The sequence below is a fragment of the Eptesicus fuscus genome, chromosome 8 (assembly GCF_027574615.1).
Source record: "Eptesicus fuscus isolate TK198812 chromosome 8, DD_ASM_mEF_20220401, whole genome shotgun sequence".
NCBI lineage: Eukaryota > Metazoa > Chordata > Mammalia > Chiroptera > Vespertilionidae > Eptesicus > Eptesicus fuscus.
Genome location: NC_072480.1, coordinates 531,926 through 540,548, shown reverse-complemented (window position 1 = coordinate 540,548; position 8,623 = coordinate 531,926). Strand labels below are relative to the sequence as shown.

General features: G+C 43.4%; 1 pseudogene; it reads left to right on the top strand.

The window, feature by feature from the left end:
- The first annotated feature begins 263 nt into the window (after window positions 1-263).
- LOC103304664 (ornithine decarboxylase-like) lies at window positions 264-1,649 on the top strand (annotated as a pseudogene).
- Window positions 1,650-8,623: the final 6,974 nt, after the last annotated feature.

Sequence of the window (8,623 nt, the reverse complement as noted above, 5' to 3'; positions counted from 1 at the left end):
CAGGCAGGTGGTCTCCGGGAGGGAGCGAGGCCACGGGCGGCTGACAGGGGCAGCTGGCGGTCCTGTGCGCTCCGCGGAGACAGAGGCTCCATGGGGTCGGCATGAGGCCTCCGGCGCTCCAAGGCTTCCCGCTGCTGCACGGAGAGGACCTGTCTCCCGTGGACTAGGAGTTCCTGTAGAGCGCGTCTGAACAGCAGGCAATAATTTTCCAAGTCCCATCTCTTCATTTTCCTTTGTGTAGCATTTGGGAACATCCGGAAACCATGAACATGAACATAGTTAGTAATGAAAAGTTTGACTGCCATTTCCTCAATGAGGGCTTTACTGCCAAGGACATCCTGGACCAGAAAATTAATGAAATCTCTTCTTCAGACGATAAGGATGCCTTCTAAGTCGCGGACCTGGGAGACATTCTAAAGAAACACCTGAGGTGGCTAAAAGCTCCTCCGCGGGTCACCCCCTTCTATGCAGTCAAATGCAATGACAGCAGGACCATGGTGAAGACCCTGGCTGCCATCGGGACCGGCTTTGACTGCACCAGCAAGACTGAGATACAGTTGGTGCAGAGTCTTGGGGTGCCTCCAAGAGGATCATCTACGCAAACCCTTATAAACAAGTGTCTCAGATTAAATACGCCGCCAGTAACGGAGTCCAGATGATGACTTTCGATAGCGAAGTCGAGCTGATGAAGGTTGCCAGGGCACATGCAAAGGCAAAGCTGGTTTGCGGATTGCCACCGATGACTCCTCAGCTGTCTGTCGTCTCAGTGTTACAGTTGGTGTCACGCTCAAGACCAGCAGGCTTCTTTGGAACGGGCCTAGGAGCTAAACATTGATGTCATCGGTGTCAGCTTCCATGTGGGCAGTGGCTCTACCAACCCTGAGACCTTCGTGCAGGCCATCTCCGATGCCCACTGTGTCTTCGACATGGGAGCTGAGGTTGGTTTCAACATGTACCTGCTGGATATCGGTGGTGGCTTTCCTGGATCTGAGGATGCAAAGCTTAAATTTGAGGAGATCACCAGTGTAATGAACCCAGCCCTGGACAAGTATTTTCCATCACACTCGGGAGTGACACTCATAGCTGAGCCAGGCAGATACTATGTTGCATCAGCTTTCACGCTTGCAGTTAATATCATTGCCAAAAAACTGGTCTTAAAGGAACAAACGGGTTCTGATGATGAAGACGAGTGGAGCGAGAAGACCTTCATGTATTACGTGAACGATGGAGTATATGGGTCCTTTAACTGCATCCTCTACGATCATGCGCACATGAAGCCCCTTCTGCAGAAGAGGCCCAAACCAGATGAGAAGTACTACTCCTCCAGGATCTGGGGACCGACCTGTGACGGCCTTGACCGCATCGTGGAGCGCTGCGGCTTGCCCGAGATGCACGTGGGGGACGGGATGCTCTTTGAAAACATGGGTGCTTACAACGTGGCTGCTGCTTCTACTTTCAATGGGTTCCAGAGGCCGACGATCTACTACGTGATGTCAGGGCCGACGTGGCAACTGATGCAGCAAGTTCAGAACCACGACTTCCCGCCTGAGGTGGAGGAGGACGCCGGAGCCCTGCCTCTGTCCTGCGCCTGGGAGAGCGGGATGGAGCTCCTCCCAGCAGCCTGCGCAACCGCCCGAGTTAACGTGTAGATGCCATTCCTGTAGCTGTTACGGGAGTGTAGGTGGACTTAAGGATTGGGGGGACCACTTAACTTAATGATTGCTAGTTTGAAATGTCTTTATAAGTGGGGGTGACACAGATGGAACAAGGTGGAAGGCCTAGGCGACGGGGTCACACTTATGTGTTCCTATGGAAACTATTTGAATATTTGTTTTATATGGATTTTTATTCAATTCTCAAACGTGCTACTGCAGAGCGCACCTCAGCTGCCAGGCAAGCATTTGTAGCTTGTGTGTTGGCAGAACCAGCCGAGACTGAGTGCTGTGACCTGTTTTACCAATAAAGTACCTTGGAAATGAGGAAAAAAAAGAAAGAGAATTACAGGCCAATATCCCTCATGAACATAGATGCCAAAATCCTCAACAAAATTCTAGCAAATCGGATCCAGCAGTACATCAGAAAGATCATACACCATGACCAAGTAGGATTTATCCCAGGGGTGCAAGGATTGTACAATATCCGCAAATCAATAAATGTGATACATCACATAAATAAATTTAGAAATAAAAATCACATCAATTGATGCAGAAAAAGCATTTGACAAAATCCAACACCCTTTCTTGATAAAAACTCTCAACAAGGTGGGAATAGAAGAATCATACTTCAACATAATAAAAGCCATATATAACAAACATCATACTCAATGGGCAAAAACTAAAACCATTTCCTCTAAGAACAGGAACAAGACAGGGATGCCCACTCTCACCACTCCTGTTTGACATAGTACTGGAAGTATTAGCCATTGCAATTAAACAACAAGAAGAAATAAAAGGCATCCAAATTGGAAAAGAAGAAGTAAAGCTGTCCTTATTTGCAGATGACATGATATTGTACATAAAAAACATGAAAGACTCCATCAAAAAACTAATAGACTTAACAAATGAATTCAGCAATGTAGCAGGATACAAAATTAACACCAAGAAATCTATGGCCTTTCTATACACCAATAGTGAACTTACAGAAAGAGAGACTAAAAAAGCAATTCCATTTACCATCATACCAAAAAAATTAAGATACCTAGGAATAAACTTAACTAAGGAGGTAAAAGACCTATATGTGGAAAACTACAGGACACTGAAAAAATAGATAGAGGAAGACGTAAACAGATGAAAGAACATACCATGTTCATGGATTGGTAGAATCAACATCATTAAAATGTCCATACTACCCAAAGCAATCTATAGATTCAATGCACTCCCCATTAAAACACCAACAGCATATTTCACAGACCTAAAAAGAACTCTCCAAAAATTCATCTGGAATAAAAAAGACCCCGAATAGCCACAGCAATCCTGAGAAAGAAGAATAAAGTAGGAGGGATCTCAATACCAGATTTCAAGTTGTATTACAAAGCTACTATTCTCAAAACAGCCTGGTACTGGCACAAGAACAGACATATAGACCAATGGAATAGAATAGAGAATCCAGATATCAACCCAAACCACTATGTTCAATTAATATTTGACAAAGGAGGCATGAACATACAATGGAGTCAAGACAGTCTCTTCATTAAATGGTGTTGGGAAATTTGGACAGATACATGAAAAAAAATGAAACTAGATCACCAACTTACACCATACACAAAAATAAACTCAAAATGGATACAGGATTTAAACATAAGATGGGAAACCATAAAAGTACTATAGGAATCCACAGGCAGCAAAATCTTAGACATATGCCGAAAGAACTTCTTCACTGATACTGCTCCTAGGGCAATGGAAACTAAAGAGAAAATAAACAAATGGGACTACATCAAAATTAAAAGCTTTTTCACAGCAAAAGAAACCATCAACAAAACAACAAGAAACCCCACTGTATGGGAGAACATGTTTGCAAATGTTATCACTGATAAAGGTTTAATCTCCAACATCTATAGGCAACTTATACAATTTAGTAAAAGGAAGGTAAATGATCCAATAAAATAATGGGCAATGGACCTAAATAGTATCTTTTCGAAAGAAGACAGAAGGAAGGCCAAGAGACACATGAAAACATGCTCAAAGTCACTAATTATCCAAGAGATGCAAATCAAAACGACAGTGCAGTACCATCTCACACCTGTCAGAATGGCTATTATCAACAAATCAACAAACGACAAGTGTTGGCGAGCATGAGGAGAAAAAGGAACCCTCGTGCACTGCTGGTGGGAATGCAGACTGGTGCAGCCACTGTGGAGAACAGTTTGGAGTTTTCTCAAAAAACTAAAAATGAAACTCCCATTTGACCCAGTAATCCCACTTCTAGGAATATATCCTAAGAAACTGGAAACACCAATCAGAAAGGATATATGCACCCCTATGTTCATAGCAGCACAATTTACAATAGCTAAGATTTGGAAACAGCCTAGGTGCCCATCAGCAGATGACTGGATCAGAAAACTATGGTACATCTACACAATGGAATACTATGCTGCCATAAAAAAGAAGGAATTCTTACCATTTGCAGCAACCTGGATGGAACTGGAGAATATCATGCTACGTGAAATAAGCCAGTCAATGAAAGAAAAATACCACATGATCTCATTCATTTATGGATAATAAAGAACATTATAAACTGATGAACAAAAAGATAGGTACGGAGACAGTAAAGCATCAAACAGACTGTCAAATTACAGTGGGAAGGTTAGGGAGAAGTGAGGGAGATAAGAGATCAACCGAAGGACTTGTATGCATGCATATAAGCATAACCAATGGACGCAAAACACTGGGGGGTGAGGGCATGTATGGAAGTGGGATGGGGGGGGGCAATGGTAAGATATGTACACATATAATACCTTAATTAAAAAATGGGGGGAAAAAAGGCACGTCTGGGCAGTGTATACAGAAAGATTGTTGTGTCCTTGCTCAGATTGGTCTTGAACATCCGGCGTACTCTGGACAGGGCCCCCACACCAGGTTAGATAAGTTTTAAATCATTATTTCTTCAAATAAGTTTTCAATCCCTTTTTCTCTTTTCTCCTTCTGGTTCCCCTGTGATGCAAATGTTATTCTTTATCTTGTCCTAGACATCCGCTAAACTACTCTCATTTTTAAATTTTTTTTTTCTGTTTTGATTGGGAGTTTTCTGTTACCTCTTATTCTGAATCACTGATTCAGTCCTCTCCTTCATACAACCTTACTGCTTATTCCTTCTGGTATATTCTTAATATGCTTACTATCTCTTTTTTTTAAGTTCTCAATGGGTTCATCCATTCTTTCTCTAAGTTCCTTTAGCATCCTTATAACCATTGTTTTGAATTTTGTATCTAGTATATTGCTTGCCTCCATTTTATTTAGTTGTTTTTTGGGGGGAATTTCTCTTGTTCTTTCATTTGAGGAATTTTTGTCTCCTAATTTTGGCTGCCTCTCTGTAGTTGTTTCTGTGTATTAGATAAATCTTCTATGTCCCAGTCTTGGTATAGTTTTTTATAGTAGGTGACTTATGGGGCTCACTAGCACAGTCTCCCTTATTACCCAAGCAAGGTACTACAGGAATGCCCTTTGTGTGGATTATGTGAACCTTCCTGTTGTAATTGAATCTTGATTGCTATTGGCCCATCCATGTGTGGGGTCGACCCTCAGATGGCTGACTGTGAGGATTGATTCGCAGAACAGTATACAAGCTGTTGCGTGGATGCTGACCACATGAAGTGAAATTTGCTCCAGCAGGGTCTGGTGCCTACCAAAATCTTCCTTGAGAAACTAATTGGGTCCTGCTCTAATGTGGTTCTTGAACCTCATGGGAGGGACTCTGGTGCAGGCCAATGTCAGATGCTGCCTGTGTCACATCTTGAGCTACCTTTTTGGAGCTATAAAGGGATACACAGTTTATGGGTGCCTCTGCTGGGCCTTGGTGTGCATAGGAGTGGCTAAGGTGCCCACCAAGGCCAGCTTCCACCTGTACCAAGCCTAGAGAGTGTCAGGTCAGTAAAAGGCCCACAGCAACCTGAGATCTGCCTCCACTTGCCTTTGCCTGCCAGCTGCCTGTTAGTCTCAATCACTGAAAGAGCCTCTGGCAGTATGTGAGTTTCATGAGGTCGTTTCTTGTGAGTCACCAGGTAGGCAGAAATTGTGTTCACCAGATTGATAAAGATTCAAATTTGTTGCCACTTGTGGGACACAACAAAAGTTCCAGAGTACACCAAGGCCAGCAGCCGCCTGCCAGGTGCCCAAAGACCTTTGTGATGGGGTTGTGGGGTCTCAGAGAGTTGTTGGCAGAGTTCATCAGGCCCAAACAGACCAAGATTTGGCCTTGTGCAAAGATGGCCCTGCACAGAAACAGTGGCTTTAGTTGGGCAGGCGAGGGAAAAATGGCCTCTAACCTAGAGCCACACAAATCAGTCTGTCCCTGATTCTGGTCAGACATTCTCAAGAGCCCCAGCTTGGCAGGGCAGGACTACCAGGAGTCAAGGAGGTAGGGTTAGTGGATTTCTCATGGGAAGTCAGGACCAATCAGGCTCTCAGGGATAGTGGGGTCAAGGAACCCCAGAGCCACACAACTCAGTCTATGATACCCCCTGATTTCACCTGGACCTCTACACCACTGCTCTACCACAGAGTATGAGCTTGGCAGGGTAGGGCCACAGGGATTTGGGAGAATAGGGCTATTATATTCTCCAGGCTGATACCATATGGAGGGAAGTGCTCAACCCAAGAAAGATGGTATCTGTGGGCAGTGTGGGAGAGGTACTCTGGCAGTTGTCCCTTCAGCTCTCTTCCCAAAGCCACACAACCCGGTCTCTCTTCATACAATTCTAGTCCACTTCAAGCTGCCCTCCTTTTTCAGAACCTAAGATGAGTGGCTACAAATGAGGTTTTGTGCACTGGCCCTTTAAGACAGCAGGAGGGTTTCTAGCAGAATTTGTCTCTCTCTGGCAGACAGAATCCATGCTGATTTTCACAGCCAGATATTATGTGAACGCCTCCTCCAGGCTCTGATGTTCTGGGCTGGGGAGCCTGTTATGGAGTTAAAACCCCAAGCTTCTCAGGAGCAAACCTTTGCAGCTAAGATATCCCTCCAGATTCTCAGTTGCTGCATGTGGGCCCTTCCGACCAGTCAAAATGTGGCTTCTTCTATAAATCCTTGGTGATAAAAGTACAACTCAGCTAGTCTTCATTTGACTATTCAGGTTGATTAGTCTATATTTTAGTTATAATTCCAGGTTGGTTCTGGAGGAGATGAGTGTAACTTCAACATACTTTGCTGCCATCTTGGATTCTCCCAAATGGCAGAGAATTTCATCCCCAGGCCTTGAGATCTAATCAAGTTTGCCTAGAAAGATATTAAAACTGCCTTGTCCAGTTTTTCTCAGTGGTTAGAGTGTCTGCGGACTCAAGGGTAATGATTCTATTCTAGTCAAAGGCACATACCTTGGTTGCAGGCTCAATCCCTGACCCCAGGTCTGGGCGCATGCAGGAAGCAACCAATCAATATTTCTCTCTCACATTGATGTTTCTGTGTGTCTCTCTCTCCCCCTCCTTTCCACTCTCTCTCAAAATCAATGGAAAAAATATCCTTGGGTGAGAATTAACAAAAAATAAAAAGAAAGACATTAAAACCTATTGTCAACTGTGGGGCAAAAGTCTAATGGCCTCCATAACAAGAAGGTATCTTCAGACCAAAAGATGAAGCAAGCAACTTCATAGAAAATAGCAGAATTATAAAGTAATTTATTTATAGGAAGATTGGGCCAGAGTGGACAGATGACCCAACAATTTTTCTTAATTATTATTCACTACCAGATTCTTGTTACACTACTTCTTTTATAGTATAACTAGGTATAATGATTGACAAGACAAAGAGGTCTTGTGATAAATGATTGCTAATGATTGCTTATAATTGATACTCTTACCAATTTGATATTTATCTTAGTTGTCATGCCATTCTGGCTGTTGCTAACAAAAATATTTAAGGCTACCTTTTAAGGAACACAGATCAACATCAACTAGAAGGTTTGCTAAGGACAGTGAAGTTGGTTAAAAGTCATGGCATGAAACTTGAAATGAAATCTGGACACAGAGAGAGAATTAATTTTGTTCGTATATATATGTACACACTTATGAACCATTAACTCCTTTTACTTTCCATCCACCACCACCCCTTTTTAAAACAGAAATGTCTGTGACCCATGCGTGTCCCTCCATTGTGTGCTGGGAATGTTGGGTGGGTAGTTTCTTCAGTATCATGGGTCTGTAGATGAGGAAGAATTGTGCTTAAAAGCTGTATTTAAATAGTTATCGTCCTAGCTGGTTTGGCTCAGTGGATAGAGCATCATCGGCCTGCAGACTGAAGGGCCCCAGGTTTGATTCTGGTCAAGGGCACATGCCTGGGCTGCAGGTTCAACACCTAGTAGGGGGCGTGCAGGTGGCAGATTCTCCCAAGTGGCAGAGAATTTCATCCCCAGGCCTTGAGATCTAATCAAGTTGGCCAGATCCTCACTCATCATTGATGTTTCTATCTCTCTCTCCCTCTCCCTTCCTCTCTGAAATCAATAAAAATACATTTTTAAAAAATAGTTATCACTAGGAAACTCATTCTCACCTGACTTTGAGGAGTTAGATTATGAGATCTTGGACTTGGAGGTGATGAGATAATGATATTTAGATTTAGATGATAATGTTGGTTCACAAACCAGCCCCCATACATGGAGGGCAAGAAGAGATGGAAGAAATAAGCAGACCACTTCAGATAGGTAGGTGGCAGGTTTAATAATCAGAAGACTCACTTCCACCTGCCAGAGGCTCAATCAAATATACCATCCAGATCGTCTCAACAATACCTATCTCTCTCACGGCTGCATTCTTGGAACAGCTCCCACTGTGGGAACAGTTGGCAGAGTGTACAGTCCAAGGACAGGGGAGGCGTAAGGAATCTTTAATTGCTGGAGTCCAGCTCAGTGATCAACTAGAGGTCATGTCCTATTGATGACCTCCACCAACAGATGAGAATTTGTATTTTGTGTTGA